Source organism: Fistularia commersonii, chromosome 7 (assembly GCF_037954325.1).
Source record: "Fistularia commersonii isolate RoL2024-O1a breed Wild chromosome 7, RoL_Fcom_v1.0, whole genome shotgun sequence".
NCBI classification, from domain to species: Eukaryota; Metazoa; Chordata; class Actinopteri; order Syngnathiformes; family Fistulariidae; genus Fistularia; species Fistularia commersonii.
The window spans coordinates 4,508,690-4,535,871 of record NC_141290.1 but is presented as its reverse complement, the minus strand read 5'-3'; the positions used below and the strand labels follow the sequence as shown (position 1 = coordinate 4,535,871).

Sequence of the window (27,182 nt, the reverse complement as noted above, 5' to 3'; positions counted from 1 at the left end):
TTTAAATATATTAATGTTTATCTAATTTTTATGAACTCAGTCTTCGAGGTTTTCGAATTAATTGAGATTATTTCTTCCCGATGTTCTGAAAAAGGAATATAGTGATTAATGTGTTTGTTAATTAGTTTCTCATCTATTCTTTCAGATTAAAAAATGTTTATCTGTTTCAGATTTTTGACTTATCTATGAGTCGATTCATCTATTCAGCTCAATTTCTAGGTTTTTTTTTTCAATTAATAGTGTTTTATTTATTTACTTGTTCATTCATTGACCATAATTCATTTATTTCCTGCAGATTTTTCTAATTGACTCATCAATTGATTTGTGTATCTACATCTCGTTTCTGTATTTGTTTGTCCTCTTCCAGACCGAGTCCTTCTCCTTTGTCTCGCCGGCAGCGGGATCCGTTAAACCGGCGGGGGTGGCGGCGGGGGAGGAGGGGGGGGTGGCCGGTTCACGCCACGCACCGCACCGCACCGCACCGCACCGCACCGCCGGAGCGCACCAATGTTGCACCGCCCCTCTCTGTCCGCCTGCTGCCGGGAGAGCCGGGGAAGGAGGAGGAGGAGGAGGTGGCGGAGGAGGAAGAAGAGGAGGAGGAGGAGGAGGAGGAGGAGGAGAGCAGACCGGAGCGCAGCATTCATCCATCCACCCATCCATCTATCCATCCATCCATCCATCCATCCGGTCATCCGGGATGCGGCCGCGATCCGGTCACATAGAACTTTGTCCTCCGCCGCGACCGGAGACGGAGAACCGGTCGGGACGCCGCGGAGGAGACGCTGCCCGCCGCCCGGAGGAGGCGCACTAGCCGCTGCGGAGAATCCCATCCGGCGCCCGCCCGTCTTTCATACCCAACCGGGCGGAGGAGAAGCAGCAGGAGGAGTGGGTCGCTTTCCCCGGTTGTGGGGATCGTGCACGTACCGGAGGATCGTCACCCGCCCCCCCACCCCCTCAACCCACCGGGGAGGACCGTCACCCCCCGCCGCCGCCGCCTCCGCCTCCGCCTCCGCCGCCACCGTCACCGCGTCGGGCTTTCGATCCGCCTCGGCGGCGCGGAGCTCCAGACGCACCGCCGGTCGCGGAGGTGAGTTCCAACCCGACCTCCCTCCCCTCCTCTCCCCTCCCACGGCGTTGACGCGACGCCGAGCAGCGGGAGCCACGCAGGTGAGACCACGTGGTCCCGCCGCGCGGCCCTTCGATAACGGTGTCGATTGATTGATTGATTGACGGATTGATTGATTGATTTTCGCCGGGAATTGATTAGTGTTTCTCCATGATGCCTGGTAGTTTGTTAGGTTTTGACACCTCCTGGATCTTTTTTTTTTTTTTTGTGGAAAATGAATTTTGCCTAATATCAGATAATCTCATGCTGATATTTTAACTCCCAATTATTGATTATCATTTTTAACATCTCGGCATTTATTGGTTTGTTGCCTGGTTTGCCATTGTTTTCCCCGCAAGGGGTTGTGTGTTTGTGTGTGTTTGTGGGGCTCTGGTTATTGCTGACCCCCCCTTCCCGCATCTACAAATTTCCTTCTCATGATTGCATTTATTCCATCTCTATATATATGTATATTTCTGCAATTTCCAATGTTACGGCGCTTTATAATCAAGAGTTTATTTTATAGTGAAGGGTTGCAGCAGGCTGCTTTTTCAACGGGTGCAAAATTCTGACATCAGCCAAAGACGGCTCTCCATGTGCGTAGACATTGCGTTATAAATGGCTACTTAAAGTGTAATAACAACTCTAGTCGTGATGAACACATGAATTGATACACGGAGGGCCGAAGTGACAAAACGGGAAGATTTTATCGAGCAAGCGTGAACAACTTGCTTTAAAACACAGTCCAGCTGTTACATTGTTAAACTTTTTCGCGTTTTAACGCCTTGGATATTCGGCTTATAGAAAACGCAGAGTTGCTTTTAAACATCTGATTCTTGTTTTCCCCGAAGATGCGAGCGTTTCAGCGCCGAGGTTTCCGTGACGGCAAATCTCCGGTGTGAAGTCCCTGGGCAGGAAGTGCCCCCCCACCCCAACCCCGAGAGAGCCCGTAAAAAAGCGGCGTTAAATCTCCACCGGAAATCGTTTCCGAGATCCCACGGCGAAGTGATGACGAGAGCGGAAAACACTCGCCCATAATAAAAGCAGCAGCTTAAAAAAACAAACCGAACAAAAAAACGCTCTATTACGGCCTTTCACAGTAAAAGCACACACCTGAGGGAGACGCGGCGGGTAAAGTGGGGTTGTGTGTGTGTGTGTGTGTGAGATGCAGCGCAGGGATGCGTCAGGCGGCGTGGGAATGTGTGAGGCGGTGAAAGGCTGTTTGGGGAAATATGAGGCGGCGCTGGGAGGTGAGATGCGGCGTGGGGAAGTGTGAAGTGGCGTGGAGCTGATGGGGTGGCGTGTGTGTGTGTGTGTGTGTGTGAGGGGATCCAAGATGTGTGAGGTAATGTGGGGATGCAGGAATCAAATTGGGGATACGTGAGGCGGGGTGTAGCTTGTGGTGGCGTGCTGCGGCGCAGCGCTGACGCCCAGACGTTCGCCTGAAAGGGGTCAACGCAGAAGCTCGTTACATGAGCACCCCCCCCCACCACCACCATCCAGGGGGGTCAAGGGTCACCCTCAGCCGAGACTCACCCGCCGCGAGGCCGGACTTGTTACCTCGTTGCGGCGTGAAGCCGCCGCTAATTGTCTGAGATTCTGCGCGGCGGACGGACTGAAGACTCGCAGGCGTCGATAAAAAGGAGGCGGCGAAACGTCTGAATCTTTTTCTCTTAAAGGCCGGAAGGTCTTTAATTAACTGTCTGAGTGAAAGACAGCTGAGGAAGACGTGGTTTCATTTTGCCAGCACACACACACACACACACACACACACACACACACACACACACAGACACACACTCACACACAAGATAAATCACAAATGGGGATATTTCCAAAATGTTTTCTCCCTAATCCAGATAAATCACCAAGCTGCATTTGCTTCCGTTACAAATACTTTTCGTGGAGGAGAGTTCAAACCTGGCTTTTTTTTTTCTGTTTACTGCCGAGGATATATAAGCAGATACATGTACAAAGACGGGAAACTATAGAATATATGAGTTCAGGTCACGGCCTTGGTCTGGTGTTTGAAGCAAAGATCTGTGAGAACTTTCACAAGTCGCACAAATGTTAACTCGGCGGAATGGAAGAGTTTCACGCCGCCACATACTAACAGGAAAACGACACACACACACACACACACACACACAAGCCTTTTAGTCAGGTCGTGATCTCCATGTCTGATGCAGCCAATAACGAACACCCACCCATGAGGGGCGGGGCTTAAGCTGGATGGGTCAGCTGTCAATCACAGGTCGGCATCCAACTGCTTTGTTCGTTAATGAATGGATGAATGAATGAATGATAGCGATTGGATGCCTCTGACAGCTGACCCTGTGATTGACAGCTGGCCTATCCAGGTTAAACCCCGCCTCTCTCCGCAATGCTGGGATTGCAACGCTCGGTTTGAAAGATGCGCGGGATGAACCAATGATAAAGTGTGGGACGGAAGCTGCAGGTTCTGATCTAGCGGTAAGTTAGCTTCCCTCATGCGGCTTATCTCCACGTTTTCCTGGACGGAGAATTTAATACCTGTTTTTATTTGAAGATTCTAGATTGTCTGGAGCTGTGAACGGTTCGATGTCTCCGTAAGTGGTCCTGTGATTGACAGGTGACCCGTCCGGGTCTACCTACCCTCCATGACAGCTTCGATTGGCCCAAACCCGCCGTGACATCTTCATTTGGAAAGCAAATGAATGAACGAATGAACGACTGCACATACCGCCTGCAGGATGTGTCGGAGAATCAAACCCGGCCAACCGGGAACGTATCTGGGTTAAATTGGCGCGGGAAACAAGAAATCACTTGAGCTTCCCGGGAAGTCATCTAGAAAGCAGCAGGAAGTGGGAAGGAAGTAAGCGGAAAGGTGTGTTTACCAGCAAAGATCGGATCGGAGGTACTTTTTCAAAGCGCCAGTATCTCCTCCAGAGCTACAGGGAGGGGGAAGATTTAATGACACACATCTTCAGAGAACTTCCTCCTTCCAGTTTTCCTGCCGCGAGCGAACATGCGCTCCGGATAGAATCTGAAACCCGCTCCACGGAAGGGTGAGGCGGGGGTGGAGGGCGCCTGTCAGTCCAAGTTCTCCTCACCGGTCGCTTTTCTCCACATTTTCACTTAACGCAGCCATTTACCACTTAAGGCACATTACTCTGAGTACCTTGAGATACGTGACTGTTTCCATCCCATAATAACGCCCCGGATACATCCGCCCATTTTTATTTCCCGCTAATGGATGGCGCGAGGGATGGAAAGGTACTTTTTGTTTATTTTTTTTTTTCCCCACTTGCCAATAATGTTGTTTAAGGTAACGGCTAGCGGGGGCGCGCTAGAGTGGACAATTCACGGTAGTAATAAGAAAAAAGAAGCGTGTGAAAATGTAAAATGAGGTGAAAACATGGTAGTTTGAAAAAGCAGAAATAAAAAAAGTAAAGTAACATGCTGTAACTGTTTTACCCAACAAACCAAAGCATTAGCCTGTTTCCAGAAACTATGCCAAGGATACGTTTACAAAAGTAGGGGTTGACGTGGGATGAATAGTTATAAAGTAAAGCACTGATGTGAAAACATGATGTTGAGATAGATCGTGCGTGCGTGCGTGCGTGCGTGTGTGCGTGTGTGTGACAACAACAACATTCACCCATAGCAAGTTAGCAGCATTTCTACTTTTTGCATGTTTTGGAGTTTCCTTCCCCATCTTTTGTCCCTCCAAGTAGCAATAAAGAATGCTATATGAGGTCTTCTTTATGTATATGCTAGTGCTAACACTAGCCTGTAGCTAGCCTGACTGGTAGTATACGGATATCAGCCACATTAGCTTCGCCTCAATGTCACAGCTGATGCATGATCTCCAGACATGCAGTATCCCTTTATTTCATGCCTTTAACTTGTGTGAAGCGAGAGAAATAGCAGTTAGCCATTAGCAGGTGATAGCTTTCAAACACAAGTCAACGATAGTTCTGAAGAAATCAAGGAAAGTGATCTCCCCGGCTTGATTGTCAATTGGTTCGGTGGCAGCTTCCTGTTTGTGCCCGAAAGCGGGCGGTCAATAAATAAATCCCTTCAGTAAGTCCGTCGTCAAACAATTTGGAGCAACTAAAGCTAATCATCCTGTTGAGCTCCAGCTACTTCACTCCCTGTCACCATCCATCCCAAGAAAGTAGCCTCAAATCAACAAAGCATGGAACAAGGCCTGATTTAAATTTTTAAATTGTACATAATCAGCTAATGCTTAACTCCATCATCAAGACTTCACCTTAAAATCGAAGAAAACTGAACCGGCTAATATTAAGCTATTGAATGAAAAAAGGAACTCGTCAGTAACTCAGTATATACCTTTAAATTTATATATATATATATGTGTGTGTATATATATCAGTGTAATTATAAAAGTGGTAAAATAATCAATTATTGAGCAAATATTTCCCTAAAAACAATTTTAGTACAAATTATCAAGAATAATAAAAAAAGAAAATCATCACCAACAAAATGTTCAAATCTAATCGAAAATCAATCAAAATGTACTGAAAATCATATATGTAAATATGTCAGATTTAGTGATGATTTTCTTTTTTATTAAATTCTAGATTTTGTGCACTGAAATTGTTTTTAGGGAAATATTTGAATTTAATAATTACGCTGATATATATATATATATATATATATATATATATATATATGTATATTTGAATCAGTGTCATCAGTAAATTGGATAATAATCAATTATAAACTGAAGCGATATACGGGAGGTCCACGACTTGCATTGACGTTTTATTGTCCCAAGTGCCGTACGTTGGAATGACGGAACAAGACTTTATTAAATTTATGGGAGATTGCAACATAAACACGAACCGCCATAGGTTGAGGATGTCGTAAACCAAGGACTTCCTTTATCACCAACAACCGGCTAAAATTTAGCTAAAAACCATGAAGTATTCACCCGATAGGGATGATGCGGAAAGCAGCTTTTTGGCTAATTCTGGTATATTTACATGACTCCGCCCATCAACTTGCAGTCCCTTTCAGATGAAAAATTGAACGGAAATCATCGAAGACCAGAATTCTCCCAAAACTTGTTTGGTACATGGGTTGGAAAACGCGACAGGAGAGGCGGCCGAGCAGTCGGCGGGGGCTGGAAGCGCTCAGGCGGCCGCTGGGACGCAGCCAAACGGGCAGCGGCCCTGCGTATTGAAAAGACATTTGTTTTTACGACTCCGGCTTGATTGTTTCCCCAATGTATTACTTTTACAACCTGGACCGCCTGCGGCCCCTCGGCCTCCGTCCAGCGCCGTGGGTGGGTCTCGTTACGGCGAGCAGAGGAGGCTTTCAAAAGTGACAGCAAGGGTAAATATCGCCTTGCGGTTGGAATCTCCCCAATCCGGAGAAAGTCGAACCGACAAGGCGTTGGTACGGCTCCAAGACGCTAGGTGGCCATCCGAAACCAAATGTCTCATCCGTCAGATGCAAAGATGGTCGAAGCCTGTAAATAACCAACCATGCCAAGAACGCCTACGCTTAGGTTAGGCTTAGCGCGCGAATCGTTCTTTTTTTTTTTTATGTCCGTCACCCTCGTTTGTTCGCGTGAGCAGATGTTAGCTAATTTTTCTTTTGCTAACTTCTGCTGGCACAACAGTAAAAATATTAGTATTTATCCGGAAAGGATGTGAGAATTAAGATCCGTAAAGAACCTTGATATGCTAGCTGCTAGAACGCTAGGGTGTGGAAGTAAAATGGCCGGCGTGGAGTCCAACCCCCCCCCCCCCCCAACACCCCCCCTGCTCCCCCCACAGACACACACACCACACACACACACACACAACCACCACCATGTTTTCAAGTGGAACGGTCCCACGCTTGCTGAAGTGCACTTTCCCTCATGTTTCACCCTCTGCTCTCCCTCGGCTGCTCTTTTAACGTAATGTGACTTTTCTGCCCATTACCCAACACAGCCCAGCCCTTTACTGCACACACACACACACACACACACTCACACACACTTTACCCCCCCATGTGAAACCCAGGGGTCCCCAGGACAAAACCTGCCTCAGCCGCTGCCATCTCGGGATGCTCAAGACTTCCGGGGGAACTCGTAAGTTCACAAGTCCTTAATTAAAACTGTAATTATAGTTGTAATTATAATTATATAATCCAATCAATAAAGAGAGGCCTACAGCTCATGGAAAAATATTTAGATTTTATACTGAATTTGGTCAAACTTGCTATATTTTGAGTTAAAGGCCCTTTAATAATAATAATATAATAATAATAATAATAATAGTAAACAACCATACTACTAATGATAACTTGATTCATAATTATGATTTTAATAAAAATATAAGATTAGATGGATTTGATAAGATAACATTAGATTAGAACAGAAGTATCCCTTTTAATGGATTATCTATTTTCTGCATTTATTTATAACCAAATTAGTTGAGCATAAAAAAAATGAGAATTACTGTTATTCTTTTTATAATGTAATATGCAGTGAAGGATCGTAATATATATATATATATATATGTTGTGCATTTATACCCATAGCCTTTTTAGTTATTTATTTTTGAATTTTTCATCCATTCACAGAATCATTCAAGAAAATTCAACTTCTTTTGTTTCCTTTTTTGGTAATTATTCTTTATTTATTCTAAATTACTAGATAATTTTACATTCAGGCCATCGTCATGGTGATCCTCTGACTTCCAAGCGGGGAGCTCGCAAAGTTATCGGAATTTTTCAAAACATTTTTCGAAACATCGCTGCGGAGACGGTCTGAGGTTCAATCCCGGGCCGTCTGTCGTCTCAAGGCCTTTTTTTGACGGCTGAGTTTTCCGCGACTTTTCAATCCACAATGCGAAGTCTCGACGAGACAAGCTGAGAATCAGCAACCGGCCCGACACCCTGCTGCAGTTTATTTATTCCTCCTCACACACACACACACACACACAAACACACACACTCTGCACTGTGCGCTTCATTAGAGCATCATTCTCAAGCGTAGACGGCCGACTCCTGCAGAATAATTCAGACGTATTGATTCAACATTAATAAGAGAAGACAAATCTGGCTCCGCGAGGTGAACCGAATCAAGCGTCTCCGAGTTTTTTTTTATTTTTATTTTTTATTTTATATTTCTCCTTAAATCTCTCCATTCCTCCGCCTGTTTCTGGCTGACCGAGCCGGACGGTGCAGAGACTTCACGTGACTCGAAACTCAATCCGAAAACACAATTTGCCAATATTTGCAGTTTTCCTTTATGCCTATGTCTCATTTCAATATCACACCAAACTCCATTCAAAAAACAAGCAATTTAAGAGTTGCCAGTCTGGTATTTCGTGCCCGCTCGGGACAAAGCAAAAATTCACCTCACATTCAGAGCAGGCATGGGGACGGTGTTAATTCTGCGCTTTTTGTTTTTCATCAGATTACTCAATTTAACTTCACCGTCAAGGTGAAACCTGCCATGACTCAGCAGTTTCTCTCTGGAGAGGAGTCGCGGCGATTGATCGCGCGGTGAATATTTCGAGATGCGGCCGGCGGGCTGCTAGCTCGCTGCTAGAAGGGACAGTTCGATGCAGTGCCTGCAGTATGTATGTCTGAACTATATATATATTTCTATATACATTTTCATCCATTTTATAACATTTGAACAGGTGATGCTAACACCGCTATCATAGGCATACATGTAATCTTAACATAGATTTGAAGGTACGTTAGCATGACGCGATCAAAGTGTTGCCGCGTGTGTGATGCTGGTAGCTTCCTGATGTGAAACCGATTTTCTCAGATGCTAAATCATCTAGTTTTTTAGATTTTTCAGTTGTGGCGACGGTCTAACATATCCAAATAGCTGTAGCATGGAAGATTAGCTTAAGATTTATTAGCCTGTAGTCGATTCATTCATTCATTCATTCATTACTACCGATTGCCTCGCAAAACAGGACAACCCAGCTCTTTTTGGAGCAGGAGGCGAGGTTTTAACCTGGACTGGGTCAACAGTCAATCACTGGTTTTGACCGGAAGTCTGGGAACCTACGGAGAACCCGAACCGACCCGGCTAGACTACCTTAACCAACCCAAGCGAGAAGACGCGCCGACTTTGGACCGTGCCATTTTTTATCCCATTGCCCGCGGGCGCGAAGTGGCGCGTGACGTCCGGCGGAGGGTATTTCAACGGGTTGCGTGGCGAACCGCGCGAGTGGTCTTGTTGTGCGTAATTAGGGCCGCGGAGATGCTAATGCGGGCTAATGGATTGCTAGACAGCTGCGCGAGCGCCGGCGCCCGAATCAAAGGAAGACGGCAAATTCCCCCATGAAATATGCATCAATGACAGCGAAATAATAGAAGGGGGGGGTGGCAAAGGCAAGCTGTGTTTGTTTGGAGTCGAGCGGAGGGGGGGGGGGGGGGTTGGATCGGTTGCGTAACCATCCCGTCCTGCCATCCCTGTTTTCTTTTCTTTTCCCGCCCCCGCCATTCGCACCAGCTGTCGATGGCGGCGGCGGGCCGCTTTGATCAGCGTTAGGAAACGGCAGCGAGCTCGACGTTGCAGATGTGGACCGCGGGGCGACTCCGGCTGCTTCCCCGCTCGCCGTTTTTTTTTTTTTTCTTTTTTTTTTTTTCCCTCCCCCAGGCAAAGTAGTTCTACTTTCCCGATGTCACAGTCTGGAGGAGAAACCGAGAAGTTGCAGCGACAAAAGTTGTGTTAGCGCGCGGCGTTTTCAACTTCAGAATATAAAGCGCACAGTCGTGTCGGTCAACGGTTTTCGGGATCCTGCGATAAATGAAGGGCTGAATGGATCAGTCCATTTTACTCTGGAAGTTATCGATAATTAAGACGAGATAAACTTTAATGATCCCCATAGGGGAAATTCCTTTTTCCCAGCAGCGTAATAGTTATGTCAAAAAGAATTAAAAAAAAAATGAATACGTATAAATAGAGAGACAGAAGATAGCAAGACATCCATTAAAAAATAGACAGCAGCAGCAACAATATCAGGGATAATGAACAACATAAAGTGACAATAGTGACGAAAGCAAGGATGTGTGCGGGCTGTGTGAGCGGGAGTAGTTGGAAATGGAAATAGTTGCGTGGATTTTTGACCTCTAAACACCAGATTGTGACAAAATCCTTACAAAATTGGTAAGAAAAGCTCTTCAAACTACTGAGAATCTTCAGTGAAGCTGCTGAGCTCAGTGCAAATGAGAGAGCCAATGGTTGGGCGGGTCTAGATGATTGACAGGCGACCCACCGGGTTAACCCCGCCTCCCATCAACAGGGATTGGCTCCGCCCAGCAAAGGCCCGTACCGGCGGGTTTTGTATGAATAATGAATGAACGAGTGATAAGTGGAGGGTCATTTCCCGTCCTTTTCTACCTCCTCTTCTTTTCATTTTCTCCTCTCTTTTCTTTTCTTTTATAGTCGGCTCATCACTTTATTTATTCAATCACACGAATTGACAGCCGTCCGGTGGGACGCGAGCGGAGCGACTCCGGGAAACGATGGAACCTTCATGAATAATTGATTCCAATTGTTCCCGCCGATGGAGTCGCCGGGATTAACGGCGAGCGGCGGAATATGAGGCTGTCACTGTTGATATTTGCTCCGGCGTGCAGTTTACACTCCTCACTCAGCCGTTAAATCCCACCCCTCCCCCGACCCCCTTCTAGAACTCACACTGACGGGAAATAAAAGTGCAAACTTCAGAAGTCGGTATTAGTACCGCTTGGCGTCCCGGTGTGTGCGTTCATGTGTGTGTGTGTGTGTGTGTGTGTGTGTGTGTGAGGTAGGGGGTTTGGCTCGGAGAAAGGGTGTCTGCTGGAGATCTGACGCAACACACACCTTGAGAAGAGATGGGAAGGTTTTCATTTGAAGGTTGTCAAGGTTTTAGCGAGATGCCATGAAACAGGCGTCTTTTAAATTAATTGATGTCTATCAAAAGTTTAATTGATGTATTTTAAAGGTGTAATTGATGTCTATCAAAAGTCTAATTGATGTCTTTCAAATGCTTGATTGATGTCTATCAGAAGTTTAATTGATGTCTTTTAAAGGTTTGATTGATGTCTATCAAAAGTCTGATTGATGTCTTTCAAATGCTTGACTGATGTCTATCAGACGTTTGATAACTTTGTGATGTTTGGTTGATGTCCTTCAAATGATTGATTGATATCTATCGGACGTCTGATCGATGTCTTCAAATGCTGGATCCATGTCTATCAGACATTGGATGTATTTCAGATGATTGACATCTTTGATTGAAGTCTTTTAGACCTTCCATTGATGTCTTTCAGACCTTTGATCGCAATCATCAGATTTTTGATGGATGCCCAGCAGCTGTTTTTATGTCTTTAAGACGTTTTATGAAACACTACCTGACGTTTGATGTCTTCAGATGTTTGACTGATTTATTTCGGATGTTTGACAACTTTTTCATGTATTTTAGACCTTGGGTTGACATCTGTCAGATGTTTGATTGAAGTCTTTTAGACCTTCCAATAATGTCTTTTAGACCTTTGATAGCGATCATCAGATTTTTGATGGATGCACACCAGCTGTTTGATGTCTTTAAGACGTTTGTTACTTCTTCCAAATGTTTGATTGATGTCTTTTGGACAGTTTTTTGATGTCCATCGGACGTTTGATAGACATCTTTGTCGTATTTCAGGTGTTCGATCGATGCCTGTCATGTGTTTGTTTGAAGTCTTTCAGATCGCTTTTAGACATTTGATCGACACTTGTTGACACTCACGCTTTTTAAGATATTAAACTGACCTCTCTGATGTTTGACAGACAGCCGTCAGATGTTAAACTGACATCTTTCATCTTTTAATTGACCTCTCCACGCGTCTGATTGGACTCCCCTCCGTAACAGCGGTGCCTTGATAATCCGACGCCATTAAAACCAACCCTACTGGTCTCATTTAACCTGCGTCTTTCTAACGTCCGTCCCCCCCCGAGGTTCCCCTGACATTATACCCGTGTTCTGCCGACGTTAACCCGACATCGGCTCGCCACCGAAGCGCCGTCTCTGCAATTTTACACTTGACTTTTCCGCAGCGCGCCCTGCGACACGCTCAGTCCGCCATTATGGATGCCTTATTACATTTTAATAACATCTCCCTGGTGTTCAAGTGACATTTTTGGATCATAAATTGTAATTTATAATCTATGTATATAAAAATATATATAGATATACCATGTATATTTAAACTGGCGTCTTTCCAGTGTCGCATTAAATGGATTCTTTGCTAATGGCGCTTGACTGAGGGTTTTGAATGGCTTAAACATGATAGTCTCATCACACTGGAGTCCTTATATGTGCGTGTGTGTGCGTGTGTGTGTGTGTGTGTGTGTGTGTGTGTGTGTGTGTGTGTGTGCGTGTGTGCGCACGTGTGCGTGTGTGTGTGTGTGTGCATATGGAGATATATATTGATGTGTAAATGTATTATGTATGTTAATATAAAATATATGTGTGTGTGTGTGTGTGTGTGTATAAGTGCATATGTATTTGTACATATATATATATATGTACGTGTGTGGATATGTATGTATTTGAATTTCCCAAATAATGATTAGTAAAATTATATTTATATGTGTGTGTGTACAAGCTCTAAATGTGTCTGTAGGTGGGAATGACGGTTATCATGGTTCGACGTCTATAGATGCGGCCCTGTGATTGACAGCTGACCCGTCCAAGTTTAGCCCCGCCCCTTTATGCATGTGTCACATGAATGAATAAACACACATTTTCCCGTAAGGTCGGTCCGTTGTCTGTAGATGCGAATAATTGGGTTTGGATGTCTCCATATGTAGACCCTGTGATTGACAGGTAGCCCGATCGAGGTTAAGCCCCGCCTCTCGCCCAAAAAGATGGCCGGGATTGGTTCAGACCAATCAATAATTGATCAGAGGCTATGAAGCAGGTTCTGGAGAACGAATGAACATGTCGTGATTCGTTTGGCCATTAAACTGTTTATCTCGCGCATAATCCCGCACACGGGCAGGAGCCAATCAAAGTTGACACTGCAGCAGGAGGCGGGGCTTAATCGTGACCCGGCCACCTGTCAATCACGGGGACAGTCCAAATATTCATGTTTTTTTGGACTTGTGATGAGAACCTGTGGAGGAACCCGGGCGCTCCTTGAGCACGTTGTCTTCCCGAAGCCCGTCAAGACTAAATCAAATAAAAAAATTAAAAAAAAAAACTCGAACAAGCGGCGAACGCGAGGGTGTGTGTGTGTGTGTGGGGGGGGGGGTAAGGACAGGAGCCAAACTAAATAAATAATGACTGGAAGGCGCCACGTTTGGCGTCGGAGCCTCTAAATCTCCCTTTTATGACACATTGATTTATTTACCGGCGAAGCGGGCGGCCATCAATCCGCCGTGGGAGACATTACGGCTCATTCAAGGCCGTCTGGGGAGGAATTATCTCGCCGCCGTGTCAATGAGTTAAACCCGCAGAACAGATGCCTGATGGGGAAATCAAAGCACAATGAAATATATATAAATATATATATATATATAGAGAGAGAGAGAGAGAGGAAATTTTCTGCTTCGGGGGCGGCACCCTCCCCGGGATCGGATTGTAGCACATTTCATCTGTGGAATGAAAGCAGCACCCTGGAAATTATCTTTATTGACTTTTATTAAAGTTGTATATTATATTTATTTCTTTCCACACATTTCTACCCGCGGTTGTAAATATGACACGTACCCGATGTCGTACTCGGACGGCTTGGATGGATGTGTCGCGCCAAGACAGAGCGAACGCCAGAAAAAAGGGGAAGCCCCCCCTATGACAATATTTACGGTAGTACTCATATTTACGAGGAAGCGGGACGATATTTTTCATCCCGGCGCTTTTATTGTGAAAGTGCTCCCGCAATCCTTTAAACAGCCTGTGTGTCTGCCAGGACGAGCAACAAATTCTCACCAACAAATCAGCGAATCGATAAACCGCTACAAGTAAAATGTATGAGGTTGGTCGCCCCGATATGTGGACCTGTGATTGACAGGTGACTCGGCCGGGTTAAACCCCGCCTCTTGGCCCAACATCAGCCGTGATTGGCTCAAGTAGCTCCTCCCCCTGCAGGAAAAGTGTTGCAGGCTATGGATGAATGAATGAATAAACAAACAAAGCCCGCCCCTTCTCTGCAGTGATAGGCTCCGCCCCCTCTGTGACCCTATTGGATAACCCTTCTTGAGCAACACTGAAGGGTTAGATGTTTTGTCCAACCAGCTCGCTAGGAATCCGTCGCGACGGTACGATAATTGTCCTGGTCTGACCGCGCGATTCGCCGTGTTACCACGGTAACAAAACACAGCAACAGGCAGACACTCCCGTCCCGTTGGAGTTGGATTATCGGGGATTATTTTAACATATTCATGTGTTTGCCGGCTCCCGGCTGATTCTTTGGGCGATTCGCCGGGTGGTTTTCGCCGCTGTTCTGCCACATCCGGGCAGAAATCGAAATCGTCTGTCGATTGATTCTTCCAAGTTTAGTTTCCGCACATGTCTTTACGTCTAGCGAGCATGTCGGCGTATTCCTCACTCCCCTCCGCCTTTTCTTCCTCTCCCCAAACGTGCGAACGCCGCCGTGAATTATCACAACAAAGAGACGCTGTTGTTAGCGCAGCCATTAGCGCCGCCGCCACCAGCACCATAGCCGGCGCCACCGCCTCGCTTTCGCTCTTAATTCCCGTCGAAAAACCTAAATGTTAGGAAAATACAGCGGTTGTTGCTGTAAACAGGAGAACAAATCCCCCGCTGTCATGGCTGACGCGCTGGCAGACTCCCCGTCATTTCCATTCGGCGGCGGAAATTTGCATTTGTTTGATTCCCAGCATGCGCTAGCGTCCGTGTGCATGTGTGTACATGTGTGTGTGTAAGATGCTTTATGCAACAATGCAAACACACCAATAAATCAAAATTACTCCGCTCTCTGAACTTCAATAAAAACAAATGCAACTTACTCGCCACGCTCCGATGGGCGCCCGCTAAAAGTATTAGCCTCTCACGCTAATTGATAAATACTTTGTTTCGCCAACTTTGGCGGCGGATTAATCGCCGTGACGCGGCCCGTGCCCGCGAGCCACCGCCGCTAATCCACCGCTGTAAAGAACCCCCCCCCCCCCCCGCTCTCCCAAAGTCTGGGCTGCGGGGCGCGATGGATGGCGGCGTGGCGAGCGGGAGTCCAAGCTTGAGGAGGGTGACGGATGTGTTGGACGGCGGAGTCTGCCGGCGCTGCCAAGAAAAATAAAAATGAAATAGAGCGTGTCGTTGTGGTCGTCATCCTCCTCCACGCCTCCCTCATGGAAAGATAAATATTGTCTAATTAGGATGATGAAGATGACGGCGGGGACCGGGATGTCGATGATGTGAGGATTACAGAAGAATTTCTGATCTCGAACGACTGCTTTCGTACGTTTTTCCAAAGGTTTTTTTTTTCTTTTCAGATTACACTTGGTAATAACACAGTAATAAGACACATCCTGACTCTTATAACACCGTGTTATCACAACACCCCGTGTGTTAACAACTCAAAATGAAACGCACTGTAATTTCCCTTTGCAATCAAACATGCATGTTATAATAAATAGTGTAATAACGCTGTATTATGAAATAGATAGTGTAATAACACCGCGTTATGTAATAAAACATATTACACTGTATTAAGGTTAGCGATGCGTAATGTAACAACGTTATAGAATGTTATAAAAGAGTATTCACTGATACACTGGTATCGTAAAATGTCATCTTCACTCGTGCACACTTGCTCTGTGTCATCAGTTCTTGTGTAATAACAATATCTTTTGTGTAATAACTAAGGAATAGTCGCAAACGTGATCGAGTTGAATTCGTTATTTCGGAAAATCAAAGTTTTAGGCAGTTCTGCGTGTCCCTATCTATCTATCTATCTATCTATCTATCTATCTATCTCTCTATCTATCTATCTATCTATCTATCTATCTATCTATCTATCTATCTATCTATCTATCTATCTATCTATCTATCTATCTATCTATCGTGTAGAATGAAGTGAATAACATTTATTTGGATTTAAACAAACAACAAAAATTTGTGAACAAGCAGATCTCCGGAGGTTGACCTCTGACCCTGCGTTGGGATCTCCTCCTCCCCGGTAGAACCTTCCTCAGGGGTTTCCCCTCCTTCTTCTTCTCTTCCTCTTCGTCTTCCTCTTCCTCTTCCTCCCCAGCTGTCGAAGTGCATCCCGACGAGACTTGGTGCTCAGAACTAATTACAGTTCGGGGAGGGAGCGGCGGGACGAGCCTCCATTATTCATGCCGTCACCTCGTTTTCGGAGGTGACGGCAGACACGCACCGAGCAGGAGGAGGAGGAGGAGGATATTAGGTTTTTAAAACTGTTTTTTTTTCTGTGTCAATCTTTTCTACCTGCTGAGATTTTTACCAATCTGTATGTGTGTGTGTGTGTCTGTTTGTGTGTGTGTGTGTGTGTACACGTGACCTGTGTTTTGCAGCGGAAACCCGTGAGGTGACTTCCTACCGAGCTTCGTAGAGGAGTGGAGAATATTCATGTCAAGGTAGGACTGAAGGACACACACACACACACACACATACACAAACCTTTAGTTATTGTTGTTGTGGCTTTTCATTGTATTTATTTTCCTGACTTTTACATTACATTACAGTCATTTAGCAGACGCTTTTATCCAAAGCGACTTATAAAAATTGCAATTCAATATCCAAAGTACCAGTAGTTGTTATTCAGAAGTCACCACTCTACCAAATAGCCTTCTCAAAACCATTTAAACTTTTAATGGTGGTTTAAAGGAGCAAATGAGATCCCTGATGGGATTACTGGTTGCTGGCTTGATTCCAGTGTTCGTGTTCTCCAGGTTCTCCTTTCTGGGATTTTCGGATTCTCTGTCTTCAGTCCAAAAACAACAGTTTCATGGTCTGTGGGTGTGACTGACTCAACATCTGCATATGTGGACCTGTGATTGACAGGTGACCCGTCCACGTTAGACTCCGCCCCTCGCCTCAGTGACCCCCACGGATTGGCTCCGGCATCTTCCCCGATGAATGAATGAATAGATGAACGTGCACAGAAAGGGTCAGAGAAGCTTCAGTGCAGGACAATGTGAGATTATAAATGAGCAAACGTGCATCCCAACCGCAGTAAGACAGGTGTCGGAGAACCCTCAGCGCGGGATTATTTGAGATTATGAATGAATAAATTTGAATCCCGACTGCGATATGTTTGGTGTGAAAGAATCTTCAGTGCAGGATAATGCGAGATTATGAATGAATGAATGCTAATTTCAACTCAAGGATGTCGGATGTGCGAGAACCCTCGGAGCAGGATTATGTGAGATTATGAATGAATGAATATGAATCCCGACTCCCATTTGTTTGGTGTGGAAGAACCTTCAGTGTAGGATGAGGTGAGATTATGAATGGATGAATTCAAGTTTCAACTCCAGCACGTTAGATGTGGGAGAACCCTCAGCGCAGGATAAAGTGGGATTATAAATGAATGAATATATGAAGATTCTTGAAATTATGAATGAATGAATAAATGAATTAACGTAAATTTCAACTCGTGCATGTTAGGTGTGGGAGAACCCTCAGTGCAGGACAATTTAGGATTATGAATGAATGAATGAATGAATGCAAATTTCAACTCGAGCATGTTAGATATTATTATGAATTGGGATTATGAATTGAATTGGGATTATGAATCCATGAATGAATGCGAAGCATCATCAGTGCAGGATAATACAAGATTATGAATGGATGAATGAATGGATGGATGAATGAATGAATGAATGTGAATTTCAACTTGTCCGGTGCAGGATCACACGGGATTATGAATAAAAGAATGATTAGTGTTTGACAGCCCTCAATGCAGCATCACATAGATTATGTCATGAGATTATATGAAATTACGAATGAATGAATGACTGAGCGTGAGCAGCCTTCCAGGGGGGGATTCGCCGCCCTGCTCGCAATTTTAACCACCTGAACCAGCCGACGTGTCGTCCCGCCAAAATAAAAGCCCTCCTATTTTTTTAAAAACTGTATATATGAAATGAAGAGACTCTTTCTGCGTTTCTTGTGGCTGCGATTCGTCCTCGGTCCCGCCATCCAGACCGGCCGCAGGGTCGATACGGCAGCGGGCGCCGCCTCCTCCTCCTCCTCCTCGGAGTGAGGCGGAGAGATTAGGCGGGAAATTGACACTGACAAATCTCGCACATTAGGGCTCCCTGGGAGGCGGATAGCGGCGCCGCGGAGGCTAGCAGGTACCCGCGCCCCGTAAATGGCGAAGGGTTACTTTTTAACACCCGGGACGCGCCACACACACATACACACACGTCTTCTTGGGCGGGGAAGGATAAGGCAGAGCAGGTGTTTGGTTTGACTAATGTGTTTACGGGCGGCGGAGCGCCGGGCGAGGAAGACGCCGGCTAATTAATTTGAGTTTTTTTTTTTTTTTCCTCCTCCTTCCTCCCTAAATAACAAAGTAAATACGAGCAAAACTGTTTGGCTCCATCCCCCCCCCCCCCTCCTCAGAGCAGGAGAGCCCCCCCAACCCCCCCAGCCCCCCCACGCCACCCCGCTCCTGCCTGCGCTAATGAGATAGCGCCGGCCGTCTTTGATAAGAAGTCCTACTTACCGCCGGTTTGATCTGTTCCCACGTCGTCTTTATTGAATTTCTGTTTGTTTGAATAAACCCAAGGCCAAGGTCCGAGTTTTTAATATTATTATTCGTCTATTTATTTTCTATTTTATTCTGAGTTCATGTTAGAAGAAAAAAGGCCAAGGTGTAATGCAATGGCTGATGCAGGTGATTTAAATGAATTTAAAAAGGGAAGTTTTTTTGATGTTTTTAATGTAATAAAAGAATATGGACTAGCATTTACGTACTTCTTGTTGTATAATGGCTGACCATGGAAAGTGCCATTCGCACTTTTCCCATTGTTAGATTACACAGTAACTATAAGTGGACTGTACCATTTACACACTTCTTGTTGTATAATGCACCCTGCACACTTTTCTTTTTGCCAGTTTTTCCAGTGACTTGAAAGGGGAGTGTACCATTTACACACTTTCATTTAACCTTTGGACATTTTTGGTGCAGATGAAGAAAATTAAATTTTATGATAGCTGTATGTGGAATGTACCATTTATACACCTTTTTATTGTCTGACATTATGAGTATATTTTCAGAACATAAACTTTATGTTATTAATTTTTTTTGCCGTGACTTAGCATAGCCTGTGTCATTTACACACTAGCTTTTAAGCATCTGACAATTTTGGTGTATTTAAAGAACATGGACTGTACCATTGACAGAAATCGTATTGTTAGTCCTCATAATTACTGAACATGGATTGTACCATTCAACACATTCCCGTCATTTGTTTACGTAGTGAATGAACACTGAATGTACCATTTGGACGCTTCAATTTACTAATCTGAGATTTATAATACATTTAAAAACATGGACTGTACCATTTACGTACATACTTACAGACCGAACATGGACTGTACCATTCACATATTTACGATCTCTATTTGTTTCATAATGGTTGAACATGGGCTGTACCATTCACACAAAGATGGGCTTAAAGAAATAATTTGTACTTTTCTGTTTATTTAGAAATTGTTAATGTTAAAAAATTCAGTCTTTTGTTCAGATTACATTCATACATTTTTTAAATATTTTCAGATGTGTTTAAATATTATATAGACTGGGAAAAAAGGACATTAGGAGAAAATAAATTGAAACCAGATGGTATCATGGTTATTTTTAAAAATCAAAGTAGAAAGCAGCCGGATTTAGTTAAAAAAAAAAAAAAAAGGGGTGTGTGAATCCAACGAAAATTAGCTGCTAAATATTTGAAGAACATCAACACTATAAAAGCACTACTTCAAATCTTTTCATGCGGTTATTGATGTTGTCGGTTTATTTCTTAATCTATTGGATAAATGCCCTTCATACACACACACACACACACACACACACACACACACACACACACACACACACGCACACACAAACATACACACACACACACGCACGCACGTACACACGCACGTTTTTATATTTTTATTTTTTCTGTTTCCTCGAAGCAACGATCCGTTAAATATCTACCAAAGTGTCATTTCTTGAAAATACGGCTCGTTATCCAGAGATTTGCTGGATAATTAGCCAAAATGTTGAAGTGGTTATCCAGAGGCTAATTAAAAAAAAAAAAATATATATATATATATATATATATATATATATATATATATATACAAGAAATGACCTGAAAACAAACTTGGGGCATTCAAAAGTTCAAAAAGATTCGGTTTAGAATCAAGTTATTTGTTATAAACTACCTGAAAGTGAAGTGAATTTTCAGGTTAAAAAAAAGGTGAATAAAAAATAAAATCCAAAAAGTAGGGAAAATTCATTCATTCATTCATTCATATGGAGAAATACATTAACCCTGTCATACACACATCATGTAGAGACATCAAATCATTCACTTGTCACATGTGACATACAACTTCTCAGTCTTGTAACTGGTTTATAACCATTTAATCAGTTAATAAATAGTGTATAACCATATTATAAATTAATTACTGGTTCATAACCCAATGGGCTTGCAGCCTCTCCGCACCCGCCCCCGAGTTGTTTTTTTCCTTGTTTTTCACCCGTATATTATTTTGGTGGTTGATCAAGGCGACGGGGCGTTGAATATTCATGAGCGCGTTGTTTCTTAAAATAAGGTTCATTAACTCTCCCAGCTCCGTTTCGCTCCCGTCGCTCGCCAGCTCATCTGCTGCCACTCGAACTGGGTTGCGGCGGATTTTTACGCCGCCGCCGCCACCCTTCCTTGTAAGTGGAGACAGGCGGGACAGTGAAATAATTAAAAACAAAACCCCTTTTGTGAAGTCTAAACACAATATATACACTTCTATATAAAATATGACTTATGAATGAAGTACAAGGCCCTTTGGAGACTTTGCTTGAGCAAGTTAGCAAAGTCTCTTAATTCAGGTGTAAATAAGATGGTGAATCGTTGGATGACCTTTTGATTGACAGCTGACTCAGCCAGGATAAGCCCCGCCCCTTGAACCATATGGGAGCTGTGATTGGCTCTGCCCTGCGTGCAGGATTAGGTGTAGAGCTAATGAGTGGATGTTAGCAATGTTAGCATCACAATGTGCTTGGTTAGCGCTGTGATTGACAGTTGACCCGTCACAGGTTAAGCCCCGCCTCTTAGCCCCAATGAGAGCTTGGATTGGCTTCAACCCCCACCCTGATGCCGTAGAGCGCTGAAGCTAGCGTTAGCACCCAGACCTGCAAGTGAAGCCGAGGCGGCGTCCGGCCGAGCGGAAGATCAAAAACCAGTTTTGTAATCGGATATTAGCAACGTCTTGAGAAGTCGGCCTCCCGCCTCATAAATCATGAACGGCAGACACGTGTAGAACACACACACGGTTGGAACAGCGGTGTCAGCAGTGGAAGCCCCTCCTCTTGGCGCCGAAGGCGACCTGTTAACATCCACTTAATCCGCGCTTTCATATTTGATGAACCTCCGTCGTCAAACTTTAATGCCGACCCATCGCGTTTACAGAACAGATCGTGTTCCGCCAGGGTTCTGCCCGAGCCGGAAAGTTAGCGGCTAAGGGGCTAGCGCTGCGGTAGCGCAGAGGAGGAAACACCTTCACAGAACCTAAATCTGGTATTTGCAGTCTAAACGCAATACTTAGCATAGCATTTCGCAAACTTCCGATCATTCTGTACGTTGTCCGGGTTGTCCTGTGTCGAGGCATGTCCTCGTCGGAGGACAATCGAAACAAACAAAAAAACAAAAAACCTCGGTCCTCGTTCAGATTCTCATGTTTTTAGTGAATTATTGCTGATGGAGAAGGAATACCTGGAAACTCCGCCCACTTTTTTTCCGTGGGAACCCCCCAAAAAAAGCCCTTGCGACGTTTCCCTTGCGTCTGGTCGCCGGAACACGTTCGCTCCCTGGTTAAAATCCAATAAAAACCAAAATCAATCTGGCGGTGGGAACCTCGCAGGTTTGCACATTCCCAGCTAATCCTTCCTTCCAGGACGCTGGCAGCGCTTCGCCCACGCGCTCTGCGACGCCCAGAGTCCCGTCTGATTCCGGGAAGGAAAAAGACGAAGGAGAAAATCCTATTAGGGTGAATTTATGACAGAATTATTTAAAAAAAAAAAAAAAAAAGTGGATGGAATAAATCACCTGTCAGCTTTTCTGGGCAGCGGTGGCTGCTTTTACTTTCCCTTCCGCTAATAATCTGTCAGATTAATGGCTTTATTTATTTCTTTTTTAGACCATTTTGGAGAAAATCATCATTTTAACACGCAATATTTGTGCGTTATTTCAGCTATAAAACCAATAAAAATAATGGAGAGGAAAGAAAGATGGTAAGAGTGCAGGACAAAACGGATGATGCCATATTTGACTCTTAAAAATAGTTGCTATTTAGGAAACCTATGAAGAAAATATAGTAACAAAAATCTTAACGTAGAATACATAATAATTCCAAAATAGGTTTATATTTTTTGATGTAAAAAATCCCCTCAAATTAATTAGGGTAAAATGATGAAGTGAAAAAAATCAATAATATTAATTCATGCAGAAAATATTTTTTTTCTATTTGATTATGAGATTTTGAGATTAAAAGTAAATTGAAAACATCAAAATTAAAAAGTACTACATAACAGTGTATTTGAGTAATGGAGTGCAGTGGTACTTAAAGTATTTCTTTTTTATTTTTCCACCTCTGTTGTACTGAGGTATATAAAACAAGTCTAATGTGTTTATTTTTAATGCATTTTTATTTCTCTTAATGGCTAACTGGTGTCGAGACCCTCTTAGCTCCGCCCACTTCTCTGTTTATGCCCCAATAATATTTCTCCCTGTCAGGCCGCCGCACCCCTCGCCGTCTGCCTTCTAACGTAAATAAGGTTTTACGGCCCATGTACGCAATTAACCGGGACATGAGACGTGCGCGTGCACACACACACACACTCACACACACACACACACGCACACACACACACACTTCAAGTGTGGAGATGAGGGCCTGACCGTGCTCTTTCACTGAAACACACTTGGGTCTGAGGACCCATGTCCAGTCCTCTTATTGAAACATGAGGGCCCACACACACACACACACACACACACACACACACACACATGCACACACACACACACGCCCCGACCCTCATTAATTATCAGTTACGCGGCTGATTTGAGCCTCTTCATCGTCTGTCTTACTCGCGGGAAAGTGACGGACCTGGATTACAAGTGTGAGGATCAAGATGATGTATGGTTTTTGGCAAGGTGATGGGGGAGTGTTGCACGCGCACACACACACTAACACACACACACACACACACACACACATACACACACGTACACACACTAGTCTGTGTGTGTATAAAACTTTAAACAGTACTTAACTTTTTATAGATGTGTAATTTAGAATAAACTAGATATATTGGATAAGGGTTTCAGGGTCTGTGATGAGGTCGATGGTCTGTGTGTGTTGATGTGTGTGCGTGTGTGTGTGTGCGTGTGTGCATGTGTGTGTGTGTGTGCGTGTACAGTACATGAGCCTTCAAGTTCAACTAAGGATTATAGACTAGGCCTGAGTGTGTAAGTGTGTTTCTTGCGTGTGAGTGTGCGTTGTGTGTGTGTGTGTGTGTGTGTGTGTGTGTGTGTGTCGACGTGCGCACAAAGTTCTTGTTTTCCTTCCTTTCCAAAGTCTAGCCAGAGTTGCAGTTGTTCATCAGAAAGCAGCTCCTGTGATGAGGAGGAGATCAGATGAAGACGGGTTGTACTTTTGGACTGAATTATTCAAAACGGAGATTAAATTACATTTAATCTGCTTTTCAAGTCTTCCATCATGGCCGTGTCTTCTCTTCTCCTCTCTTTTCACTTCCTCTCATTTCTTTTCTCTTCTCTCTTCCTGGAGATCCTTCACGTTCTCCAGAGAGAGAGAAGGAACAACAAAGTGCCTCAGTTGCATTTTTATGGTCGTCGATAAAAAGAGCTCCTGAGTAAAGCGAGGAGAGAACACACACACACACACACACACACATACAAACTAAAACTAACACATGCACACACATCTCAACAAATAGTCACACACTCAAATACACGGCCACAAACGTTTGCACACGCCTACACACACTTATGCAAACAAACACAAACAAACATGCAATGTACATACCAGCCATGTACATACAGATACGTGCCCACACACACACACACACACACACACACTTGTGCACATATACGAACTCATTCACATACAAAACCATCACATACAAACACACACACACATAGCTGCACGTATGAACACAAGGCCTTTTACATACACATACGTGCCCACACACACACACACACACACACAGACACTTGTGTACATATACGAGCTCATGCACATACAAAACCACCACATACAAACACACACACACATAGCTGCATGTATGAACACACAGTCATTTACACACACACACACTCACACATACACACACACACATTTGCATACACATACACAAACAAACACAGAAGTGCACACACTCAAACACATGTACACTAGTATGCTACCACATACTTGCAGACACACACACGCACACGCACACACACACACACACACACACACACACACACACACACACACACACACACAACCCACTGACAGCAAATTTACCTAAAACAGGGCTTAATTTGATGTCCGGACCAGTAAAATCACAGCGTAATTACCTAGAAGTAACACTAAATCCGAATTATTCCTTTGTTTTAGTGTAAAAGTGAACAGGTAAATGATAAAAATCTTCCTATGTAATGAACTGCTCCTGACAAACAACCTGAGATACATGAAGAAAAGTAAGTGCAGTTCCAACAACAGGATGCGTCAGCTCTGTCTTCTCAGTTCTCCTTGCATTTTGTTGTATTTTTAACCATGGCGGAACTTGCTGCCTCCACACCAAGCATGCAGGTTTTCTTATTAACCTCAACAAACAAAGAAGAAATGGTCCATTTTATTTTGGAAAACCCTACACTCCATGTCCACGTTTCTGTTTTTTGATAATGACATCTTGCTTATGAGGCACAACACTAACAATAAATAAAAATGCTATTTGCAGACCCGGAAGCTGCATTGCTGCCATCTGTTGTAAGTTGAATCACACAGAGTTGTGTTGCTAACACTGACTAAAACAGTGAACAGTGCGTCCTTAGCAGACAATATAGGAACTGCACTTTTATTTTAAAAAAGTACTTCATGATTGTTATGTATTTTTTCAAAATGTGGATTTATGCCGCGGGCCGAAATGGACCCCCTGGCGGCAGGTATCGGCCCGCGGGTCATACGTTTGACACCCCTGAACTAAAATGTGTTTCTTCTCAAGAACAAATAGATTAAAAACTAATATTATATCAAAAAGGAAGTGGATTAGAAATATATATGTGTTGATGTATGTATAGATATATATATATAGATATACACATATGTATTTCTTTGTATATGAACACCTTTCACATATATACTTATATGTATGGTAATCCTCTATTATATTGAACTTTTCATATATATTGACAGGAAATACAGACAGAAATAGGGCTGAAGGATATGTGGGTAGCTTTATTGATACAAGGTAGAGAAATTTGAAAATATTTATGTATTAAAAAAAAAAAAAAGCATTTTGATTTGTTCAAAATGACCCCAAAAATATTCAAGGTCCCTATTTTGAGGGTGGGTTTGTAGGAAATTAGCCAAAAATTAGCTTTTAAAATAAATAAATAAAAAAAAACACTGAGAAAAATAAGGGACAGAAAAACCAGACTTATAATGAAAGGCTCTGCCTTTTCCCTCCTCCTCGTTTGATACCCCGGTCATTTACGCCCCGACCTCCCCGACCCCCCCCCTCCATCCCCCTCCGACCCCCCCCCCCCCCCCCCCCATCCCCCCGATGGATTCTGAGTAAAGGGGGAGGGCGGCGCGCTCAAGTACAGTTTCTGCACTTAATGGCTTTGACTCCCCAGGACATAGTTTCAATCTAAAGGTCAGGGTGGGTTCAGCTGGAGCGGAGAACCTCCACCCGGACTGATTTGTTCTTCAACCGGCCCTGCATGCCGTCCCCCCGACACACACACACACACACACACACACACACACACAACGTCCCAGGGGCCGCGGCCACCGCTTCGGAGTCAAATTGAATATACAGGTCTTATTCGCACTCTGGAACAACCTGCCTGTCCATTTATTACGCGGTAGTTACGCATTCATATCACCCCCCCCGACCCGCCCCCTATGGGGCGACTCCCATCCACTCACATTTTATCGATATTAAACATGGCAGCTAAAATAACCCGACGAGAAAATCCTACTAAAATGAGATCAGGCAGTGGCTTAGAACGAGCCTGCAACGGTCTCAGAGCCAGAATAAATAAATACATAAATCAAATAAATAAATGAACAAACAAAATAAATAAATAAAAATAAAATAAAATTATTTAATAAAAAAATTCATTTAATAAATTACATTAAGTAATCAATTTAATAATAAAAAAAAAGAAGGGCCAAATATCAGGGGGGCCTTTCGAAACTTGTCCAACATTGTTGTCCTTTTGGTCGTCTATTTTCACCCTTACTGTCTTTTTTTCCCCATTCTGTTGTCCATTCTTATCCTTGATGTTTTTTATCTGCTGTTTATTTGTTTGTGGATGTCTTCTGCTATCTTCTAATAATCTCTCTATACTTATATTGATGTTATAAGTGTTACGCTGCTGTGACAAAAGAATTTCCCCTATGGGATAAATAAAATTCATACGTTTCAGCGTGTGGAGTCCCTCAAGGTTCGATTCTCGTTCCCCTAATGTTTTGCCTTTCTTTTTAACTTTTCCCTATTTTTTCAAATATTTTAAGATATTTTCTTTTTCTCAGGCAGTGAAATCCCGTCTTTCGTCGCCCCCCTTCGTCTCTAACGTCGCCCTCTTGGAGCGGCTTCGTAAAACAAGGGAGCCTGCGGGCCCTGCCCGGGGAGCCCCCTGGCATTT

General features: G+C 43.9%; 1 protein-coding gene across 3 annotated transcripts in view; it reads left to right on the top strand.

Moving 5' to 3' along the window:
• The first annotated feature begins 952 nt into the window (after nt 1-952).
• The window catches only part of LOC147232416 (alpha-1,3-mannosyl-glycoprotein 4-beta-N-acetylglucosaminyltransferase C-like), an 84,108-nt gene continuing 57,878 nt past the window's right edge, over nt 953-27,182 (top strand). For all 3 annotated transcript variants that reach the window (XR_015106355.1, XR_015106354.1, XM_086149246.1), the window contains exons 1-2: nt 953-1,087; nt 16,599-16,661. The gene's annotated coding sequence lies outside the window, so the exon portion shown is untranslated. The remainder of the gene's footprint in view (nt 1,088-16,598; nt 16,662-27,182) is intronic.